Genomic DNA, 10,942 nt, shown 5'->3' with positions numbered 1-10,942 from the left:
TTCAGTTTTTATTCCCCTCTAACCAAGTATTTTAGTACTTGTTTCTGAAAAAATGTTACTAAAACCGTCTCTGAACTCGTCTGTGGCTACTTCAGTGCTACAGCCTTTATCCTGTACCTGCTGCTCTGTATGTCAGAGCTGTCTGCTCAGCCCAGCAGCACAGAGCTGGGATCCTAATTCTGTGGTACTGACGTTGCAGCATGCACAAGGTTTGTGTTACTCAGGTAGAAACATTAGGGAACACTTCTTAGAGCAGAAAAATAAAATAGGCAGAAAACTTCCTGAAAAGAGTGTCAGCAGTGGGCCTGAGAGAATCAGAGATTGAAGAAGGTATCATGCACATGATGGAGAGAATTAAAAAAAGAAAATGAAAGTTTATAGAATCTGAGACTCAGAACTAATATTTCATATTGTAAAACACTAAAGCAGTGGATCACCATAAAAACAAAAGAAATAACAAACGTTCAGATATGATGGACACCTTCTTCAATGTGTGTAGATGAGTCCTAATTATCAGACTCTAAGAAGGTGGGCAGAGAGAGTCTGCTACAGAGAAAAAAAAACATTAAATGAGAACTGAAAATGAGTTGAAAAAAATGTCGATATTAATTTTATAAAACAAAAAATAATGCACCCAGCATGAGGAAACAATAATTTAGGCCTCATTATATAATATGAAGTTATTAAACTTTGTAAGGCTATGTCTGACAAGGGACTTGGTATCATTATCTTGTTGTAGGCAGTGTAAGATTACAATCTGATAAGGTGTAATCAGTAGGTTATTTATTCTAAAGACAAAGAATGACACAATGGACAGAAAAAAATATATGATATGAAAAGTAAAGAAGGCTTTCTCACATGGCTGAAAAGCCATTGTTAAAAAACTAAAAGGAACAAGAGAAAACAAATTCATTTGATCTACTGCAAGAATAAATATAATGGTAAGAAATGGAAGGAGAATATGTAAAACAGCTCTGGAAGGAAATAGAGTAGTCTGATATACATAAACTGGAAAGTAAAGAGAAAAAGCAGGAGGAAAGAGTGAGATAAGAGAGTGAGAGAAGGAAGGAAAGACAGAAATGAAAGAAGAAGTGGAAAAGAGAGGAAAAAAAGAGTGAGAAGAAAATAAGAAAGAAAGAAAATTGAGTATAAGAGAGAAAGAAAGAGTTAAAAATAAACTAAATAGGAAGGAATAAGAGAAATAGAAAGAGAGAGAAGAAGAATCCAAGTATGACAAAGGAAAACAATGATTTTTAAAGTTTAGCAACAGTAATGGTTTGTTACTGAATAGAGATGACAGTGATTTTCAGTGTTGCACTTATCTTCTATAAATATTTCTGTCCTGTATTTGGAAAGTAAGATGACACACTTATTAGACAAATGTGGTGTTTTCCAGATAAACCACATTTCCAGGGAGTTAACATTTTATAAACACAGGATTAAACCATTCATTGACACCATCAGGGCTGTAGAAGATCTATTAGTGGCTGGGGTTAATTTGCACATATATTTTGTAACATCCAGAGGCATTTAGTTGGAGGACTTTACATTAGAAAGAATGTAAAAGTTAAGTCACATCTGGAAAAATGCAGACAATCAAACCATGACGCACAGGGTCACTCTAAACAAACATCACTGCATTTGCAGTTTGTTGCAATGAAGAAGCTTTGGTTAATGTGATGGATAGCTCATTTTTGTGGTTTTTCTAAAGAAGAAAGAAACCCTTTAGCCTGTATTTTGTGGCAAGGATTTTGTGTTGGTTCAATGCAACTATTCATAGTAGATGCCCCAACAGACAGTGGGAAGACAATAACAATACATCCAAAGCAAATTCTAATTAAAATTTAGGTATTTTAATTTAAAATCTGTTTAAATCCATGAAAAACAGAGAAAAATGTTGAAAGTTTAGCCGCATTATTGGTAAAATTTGACTATTATAGACATTGACATAAAATTTGACATTATTGGTGAAGCCGGACTGGAAGACTATATTATTTTTGAAAAGGCTTAGCTGTAACTTTTTTTATTCTAGATCTAAGGCTTGTTAGTATGGGAAACTGAGATAATATCCAAAGATTTGCAGATCAGTATTTTATGGACACTTTTGCAGGACTGAAGGGTTCTCTCTTCATTTTGGCCATTACAATTTATCAAGGCAATAACCCTTGCAACTCCTTAGTGTGGATTTATGGCATTGTCAAAACATTTGCAGAACGATCACAGGAGAGTGCAAGAAACTGCTTCAGAAGGATTTGTCAGAGCCCAGAGAGAAGCTGTCAGTGTGCTGCCACCTACAGAAGCAGGAGTTCCTCAGGAGCTTTCAGAATGACAGGCAGTTGACCAAGAATTCAGCACTCTCATGAATTATCTGCAATGATACGTAGTTAATAATAGCTCACAGATGACACGAAGTTGACACAGTGGTGGGAAGCAGAAGATGGAATGGCTGTATCCAGAGATGGAGCTTTCCTGGCAGCATCCTTTCCACAAAATGCTTTGTAAGCTGTAAATACAAACCTACACACATGGAAAGATCGACGATGTCTGACATTATTCATCCTTATATCCTGATCTGATCCACAGAAGAAAGCATAAAATCTCTGCAGCACAGATGATTATTTCATAAAAGCTGTCCTATTCTGGAATTTATTTACAGGGAAACAATCAATAGGAGTGAAGAGAGAAGTATTTTCTTTCTGTATACTTTTCAAGAATACAGTTTCCATATTTTCATGTTAGAAGTGATTAAAGGCTCATAAAACCTGAACACAAATTAAGAAAATAGGGAAAGTTATTTCAGTGGCCAAAGAAATCCATCAATTGAAAGATGCAAGTTTTTCAGAAAGAGATACTTAATGTGACCATTACCTAATTAAAGTGCCTGCATGTCTTCAAAGGAAGAAACACTGAACATTTTTTGGCTCTTGTTATAAGCTAGAAAGGTATGAAATCCTCCATGCAGTTAAAAATACAAAACAGAACTCCTTGATTTTGATTTATGGCCTACACAGTGTAACTGTGAGTGGTTAACTAAGTACAAAAAATGAAAAAAAAAAAATCTCCAAATCTCTGTTGGACAGGATGTTTCTTAGCTGGTAGAGTTCAATCAATACCACTTAATTGATTCAGATAATGGATAATTAAATCAAACGTAGTGCTATCCAAAGAGTAATACTTGAAATCAGTATCAAAAACTATTTGGAGGCCATGTGTATGTGCTTGGTTTTGCTTGTTCTTGGTTCAGTTTGGATTGGCTTGATTTGGTTTGATTTCACAAGTCTGACATCCTGTGTTTGAGTAAGGGCAAGGAACAGTCTAGAATTTACAGTCATTTACAGGAAATATAATGGGGATTATGAAAACTTAAATTCAGTAAATCAAACAAATATTTCCTTTTCAGAAATATTACAGCTGTAGGCACTGACAGTATTTGGTCACAGACATACTTCCATACTTAAAATACGTATTTGACATAGCAATATTAATTGATTTCATATCTTTTTATATGTTTATTTGTTTCAAATAGCAATTGTTTACCTTCTGCTCCTACAAGTCCTTTTCAGGAGAGCATTAACATTACTGTGATAAGTTCTGAAACCTCATGTGCTTGCTGTCTGCATGACAATGTATTACATATTTATTTGTATTCTTTTCTCAGATACAGTAAAATAATCTTCAGAATCAAAAACATATTCTGCTTCCTTTTATGCAATATTTCTGTTACCCATTTGTTCAACAATATTTTGATGTTAGCAAATACAAGATCCAAATTTAATCATGAAAGAAAAGACCAAAATTACTCTCCTTTTAACTGAAGCTTTACAAGTGCAACTTTTTGAACTATTTCCTTTTTAATTACTCTCTGTTTAGTTTTAGTTTTGGCACTCCCACTCTAGAAGACTGGTTAAGTTCCACACAAGTCTTTAAGAGTATGCTACCATCTTCTGGAAAGAGATGAAAATAGAGCTTTTAACTATTTAAGATCAAGCAGATTTGTGTTATCATCATCGCTTGCAGACTGTATGCTTATATTTTCCTAAAGCCATCTGAGATTTTCCTGGACAGGGAAAATATTTCCAAACCCAAAATATTACAATTTAACCATGGCTGTTTAAGAATTCTCTCCTTCAGGAGGGAGTTTTTTATTTCCTCTCTTTAAACTCCACCTCAAATGATATAATTCTTGACATTTTAAGGTTCATTAACAATTTACTTGCACAGCATGAAATCTTTAGAAATTATTTAAACATTGCTGCAAAAGACCCTCATTTCATCAGCTGAAATTCAGAATTCAGCTCTTTTTATGTTGCCATTAACATCAGCCTAGAAAGCAAAGTTCATGTCACATCCAAAGCTGCACAGATTTCCAGTAAATGTATCCAAGCTTGTGGGTTGGCCTGTTACAGAGATAAGGCTGTTTATGAAGGTCAGTCTGGAGACCTGAGGGACTAGATTTAAGTGAAGCAAGCCAAAAAGCTAAAAACCTTTTGGATTAAATAAACCAGTGTAGTGGCTGCAACTGAAACCACATTATCTTTTAAAAATAAAAAGTTCTGCTCTATATTAGAAAAAAGACATATGGAGCACTGTAGTCCTGGTATTGACGCTTCCCATATTTAATATTTATTCCATGTACTGAACATTTTACAGGATGCTGTATAGAAAATTTTTGCTGAGAAACAGCAAAATTAAAGTATAAAAGGCTAAAAATCTTTGATGCGGAATTTAACCATTCTTTTAACTATGATTTTCATTAGCAAATGGCACATGCCACAGGAGTTTCAGATCTCATTACTCTTATAAATGCTGTTCACTGAATTTTTTTTTGAGATATTCGGTGTAAGAATATGTATCCTGGGATATAATGATAGGAGTGGTATTGAAAGATCTGCACAGTGAACTTGGAAAAAGAAACCCCTCCTTTTGAAACTACTGTGGGAACCTATTACCACACTCTAAGATGTCTGATGAAATTAGACTGGTTAGGTTACCTTATGGGAAAGCAAGATTTTAGAAACACAGATACATGTGTAGAATTTCAAGAAAGATATAAACATTAAAAATTAGGTGGCCATATTTCTGCATTCAGTATTTCCTCATTTCCTGTTTGAACTGGCAAAGTGGGACATCTAGTGAGAAAGAGAAAAAAAATGTTAGTCTATACTTTTTAATTTGTATGTTTTATATTTTCAAAGTCTAAAGAAAACACTGAAAAAAGAAAAAGAGCAGTGTTTTTTGTAGAATAGTTGCCTTTTTTTTTTTTTTCTCTGTCTTTGGTGTATGATTAAAGAAGCAAATACAGACAGATATTCTCTTTCACCTGATATTTCATTATGCTTTTTGCCTGTGATTTTGCATTGATGACTCACAAACAAAGTAGAAAGTCAACATCCTACCTTGACTCTTCTTGAGTGACTTTCACAAGGCAGAACAGAATATTGCAATGATAATAATAATTTTATGGAAGTTAAATGGTTAAAAAGTTATCTGGATTATGAAAATTTGTGGAGTTTATTAATTGAAATTTCATTCTTTTCCTTTGAAAATTTGGAGGACATGGTCGTACTTTAAAAAAAGTTGATTGTCATAGGATTAAAAAATTATTTTCGGAATAGGAAATATTCAGGTAAGCATAATTCTAAAACCTATATAAACTACATGAAAATTTAGAATAAGTGGAATATTATTTAATTCAAGTAAAAGTCAGATTTTAAGCAGGTGCTATATTTCCATTAGCTGAGCCAAGCAACTTAATAAGAAAAGTAAATCCATCCAGCTTTTTTTTTCCTTCCCCTGTTCTCAAATGCTTCAGTGTCCTGTGTACTTGTTCATTTCACTGCAATTTGTTTATTTAGTTATTTTACAATGAATATTTTCAATTACGGTTATTCTGGATGTTTTAACCCTACAAACCATGGGGCATTCTGTCTGTTCAGCAAAAAAGGTTTTATCCTGAAACGCTGAAGGAGAATATATGTTCTAGAACAGAAATTTAGTAAGTTTTGATCATTATATCTTTGAGGTGATTTCTAAGATGACTCCAGTTGAGCTGAAGCTCTTCTGCTTAATGTTTGGATTAACTGAACATGCAGTGATCATGAACAAACAAATGAAAATTCCTTCTGGGATTCACTTGAGCACCAGCAGAAAAAGTATTCTCATTATAGCCGCAGATGTAGTGGCATTTATCCAGGACACTTGGCTTGGCAAACCAAGCCTTGCAAAAACATCAAGGGACTTTTCATGATCACATCATGGGAACTGCTGCACGAACTAAGGTAAGATGGCTGCTCCTAGAACATGCTTATGCAAACATTTCTTCATTTTTAAGATTGATATGCCACTTGTTAAAAGAAAACCCCCATTGGTATTTTTTCTTTTGCATTACCGTGTATTTTTACATTACCAGGTGGATAACACTGTTGGTTTGATATCACTTCACTGGGCTACTCATCTGTGTTTCTCACATTATTAAAATAACAGAGTCCTGGTCTTGATAAACCTGTATATCCTGGTGTGGTTTTTTTCCCCCAAATAACATTATTCTTGACTTTTCTTTACAATGTATTTCAAATTTTATAATTAAGGGTTTGTTAGGAGGAATTATATTTCAGGAAGTGCAAATATTAAGATTCTACATCTGGAAGAGTAAAAAAACTCTCTTTCATCTTTTCATTAACAGGCACATTACCTTCACTAAAATTATTCATGTGTTAATACTTGTATCAATGTTATGGTAATGAACACTTTTACTGGTAAGCATAATAAGCATATTATGGACTTGGCTATGCTTTCTAGGTATTAATGAAATAGGAATATCCATAGGTTTTTGCATTGTTCTTTGAAAATTATGTTAAAGCTCAGTTTTTTTCCTGGTTTAGAAATAAAGGCAAAAGCAGTTAGAGAGGAAAAAATTGAATGACTATGACCAACAAAAGTGGAAAATGATTATTTTCAAGTCATGACACAAAGAGTGGGAATAACTAGAAATGCATTAGAAAGATTCCTGAAGTAAAAAATAAATTTCAAAAAGTTTCGTTTTTTAATAAAGGTTGATGTCATGCAGTATAAACATTGGTACATGTATGCAGGATGGTCTTCCTTCATGAGAAAATGCTAAATGCCTAAATCTGCACTTTATGATGTCAAAATTTCAGGGCCATATTAACCCCAGACATCATCCACCAACACATGTATATGATCTGTGCCAGCATTCCCCTTGCTCTGGAAGAGCAGGCACTTCAGCCTGGATTGCTTTAGCACCAGCAGGGGATTTGTGCATTCCCGTTCCTGTGCACGTCAGTGGCTGGGGTGTCAGCTTGGGAGACTCGGGTGTTGTCTCTACTTGGGGATGTCAGATCAACTGTGCCTCAGCTGCCTGAGTGTAAAATGGCAGCACTGCCCCTCTTTGCAGGAGTGTTCCAAGGCTGAATGAGTTCAGTTTTGCTGCTGAAGCACTGAGACCAAAAGGGCTCCAGGAGCTCCTCAGTGAATGGCTCTGAAGAGACTTGGACAAGGCTTTTTCTATCAGATGTGATGCACAGGCACACAGTGAGGGGGCACAGAGAGAATAGGCAAAAGATAAACAAAAGTAAAGGCTGCTTCTCATTTGCTTTTTACACAGCCCGATTTAAACAAGAAAAGGGGAGATGGTTTTGAATTTAAAGATGTGAGATTCAGTTTAGATGTTAGGAAGAAATTCTTTAATCAGAGAATAGTGAGGCACTGGAACAGGTAGCCCAGAGGAGCTGAGGGTGTCTTATCTCTGGAAGTGTTCAAGTTGGATGGAGCTCTGAGCAACTGGTCTAGCAGAAGATGTCCTTGCCTGTGGCGGGGGGTTGGAACCAGATGAACTTTTGAGGCCCCCTCAGAGCCCAACCATTCTATTATTTCATGATTATATGATTATAGCTTTATACTACCAAGTGGTTTGTTTTTTTTTTCCAAAACAATTGCATATTTAATACTGGAGAAGCAGTGTCCAAAACAGGGGCATTCAATAGTAACAATTGCTAAAAATTAGCCAAATGAGTTTAGTATCTTCTAAACTTTAAAGAGAAGAAACACTGGAAAAACTAATAACTGTCAAAAAAATGCACTTTCGCATTTATCTAAATATGATAAAGTGGTTCCTTTAGTCGTCATTATTTCAGTTACAATTATAAGATGAAATATTTTGAAATATTACATTTTACAAAAAACCTTAAGGCTTTGTCTTCTTTTCTTGTTTGGAACAAAAAACAAACTTCAGAACTTCTAGGACTTCACAGACTTGCCTAATAATAATAATATATGTGATAAAACTCTTCACACCTCCACTTTTAGTGAAGCATTGTTACCATAAATGTTCAAAATATGTTAAATCTTGTTTAGGATGCATTTGAATACTTCATGGAGAGGTAACTTTTCCGTTAAATGCTTTACTGAGTAACGGAAGAGGATTTACACTTTAATGATACTGGTGTTCCCTGAAGGATGGAATAGAAACCTTATATGGTTATAAAAGTCCGGTTCTTTATTGTCCACCAAATGCAAAATGTGTGCAGGGAAAATATGGGGAGTGTCCACTATGGGAGTTACTTGTGTTTGTGGGAAAAAAAATCCCTCCAAATTAGAAATAGATGTTAAGTAATTTATTGGGAGTTATTTATTTTTCTTACAGCCTTCAGTAATTATCATGAATGCACTGGAGGTAAAATACATTACCACATAAATTTTTTATAAAGCTGATTTTTTACTAGTTTTTCTAGAAAGTCACTGAAATTCAGAAACTCAAGATATGATCTGTTTATTTTAAGCTAATCTTCAAGTGAACCATTGGAGATTGCTATCAGTACATGGAACAATCTTTTCCTATGGAAATGTTCCATACACACAGTTTATGAGCATAGCTGGCCTCTCTAGTCTCTGGCTTGCTCTACATTTCCTTGTATTTTGCATTCCCATGAATGAGAGTGAACTATTATTTATTCTTGGCTCTCCCAAGAATGGAGTGAAGGATTAACTTAACTTTTGCCCTTGGTGTCTCCACCTCCTCCAGTCAGAGCAGATGTCACAGGCATGTGCTAACTTTCAGCCACCCTTATTATGTCTTAATCATGTTCTGAACTTACTCATTCCCAGGAGTCAACAAAGAGTAGTCAAGCAGTAGGAGTAGTTATGGGAAAGAAGAATAAATAGTGCAGATGTCAGGAATTAAATCTAGACCATATTTAAAATGTCTCTTGCCTCTCCTGCAGCCCAAATTTCAACTCTTCTGTTCAGAGCTCCAGTCCAATGGTTTAAGTGTTCTGGCATGGGCCCTGGATGCAGCTCTGAACCAAAGAGCTCTGGTATCTCAGAGCAGCCTCACCTCACTGATGGGAGTGCAGAGATTTCAGTGAGCCACCCCCAGGGACCACCACCTTGCTCTACAGTCCAGTCAGACTCTAAAGTCTGGGCTTCAGCAGAGGGAAGGAGAGAGGAGGTAATCAGCATGATGTCATAAAATATCCTGAGTTGGAAAAGACCCACAAGAATCATTGAATACATTTCCTGCCCCTGCAAAGACAGTCCCAAGAACCACACTTTGTGCCAGAGAGCACTGTCCAGACACTTCTTGAAATGTGCTCTTGAATTTTGTCAGGCTTGGTGATGTGACCAGCTCCCTGAGGAGCCTCTTCCAGTGCCCAAACACCCACAGGGAGAAGAATCTCTTCCAAGTATCTACCCTAGACCCTCTGACAACCTCAGGTTGTCATTTCCTCAGGTCCTGTCACTGGTCACCAGCAAGAAAAGATCAGCACCTGCTCCTCCCCTTCCACTCATAAGGAATTTGCAAACCATGGTGAAGCTTCCTCTCAGTCTCCTCTTCTCCAGGCTGAACAGACCAAGTGACCTCAGCCACTTCTCACACGGCTTCCCCTCAAGGCTCTTCACCATCTTTGTGGCCTTCCTTTGGACACTTTTTAAGAACTTTTTATCTTTTTTATATTGTGGTGCCCAAAACTGGGCACAGACCTTGAGGTGAGGCCACAAAACAGAGTGTGACAATCACTTGCCTTGACTGCTGGGAGTGAAGAATAGGAGGGAACAGCAGAAGGAGGCAGGAAAAACAAGAAGTGACCTGGTTTCCAAGGAGAGGAGGAATTCTGCCCCGTGGAGAAGCTGCACAGGAAGGCAGGGCTCACCTGCTCTAAACCTGTCGCGCAAATTCCACATGGAACACGCTGCGGGTTTGCTGTGCGGCCACCAGATGCCACTAGTGAACCAGGAATGAATTTGGAATTCGGTTTGGCTTTTATTTTTTTTTTTTTTTTTTTTTTTTTTTTTTCTCTCAAGAAGGGACCTGTGTTCAATGTGGTTATTGGAGAGTTTTGGGTTCATTCAGTGAAGGTGACCAGAGTATTAAATTTCAGACACTTGAAAATTCATAGCACAGATATGAAAATATCAGTGCCACTGGACGAAATCTGTGCCTTCAATTATATTAAGTGTCTTCAAAATATTCTACTTAAGCTACTTTATTGTTCTTGCTAAGAACTGGCTAAGCAATACTGTCTGAGCAATCAACAAAGGCCACAAAAATTATTTGCACTTTGACCTAGTGTTTGGTTCAATTGCCTCTTCCCCTATTTTTTCTTTTTCTATCTGCAAATATGGGGAAAAGATATTTTTCTTCTATTTTATTTTTTATCTATGTATATAGTCTCATGATTGAGACTCAGTTAAGCTTAACTTTGTTGAAGTTATTTTTATGAAATCTTTCATCAGCAACTATTCATGGGGAATCTTAAGGCATCATGAACTTTGGTTTGGTAAATTATGTATTTGAGGGAAGAATTACCCAAAATCCATTTGGAAACATTAGCAGGATTGACATTGAAATTACAGCTTTTTGTTCTTTTCACCTCTAAAGAGCTAAATAAAATACAATTACAGAACAATAATTGATTACAGAAAT

Source organism: Zosterops lateralis (genome assembly GCF_965231275.1).
Source record: "Zosterops lateralis genome assembly, chromosome: 4".
NCBI lineage: Eukaryota > Metazoa > Chordata > Aves > Passeriformes > Zosteropidae > Zosterops > Zosterops lateralis.
Note: the sequence above shows the minus strand (reverse complement) of the source record.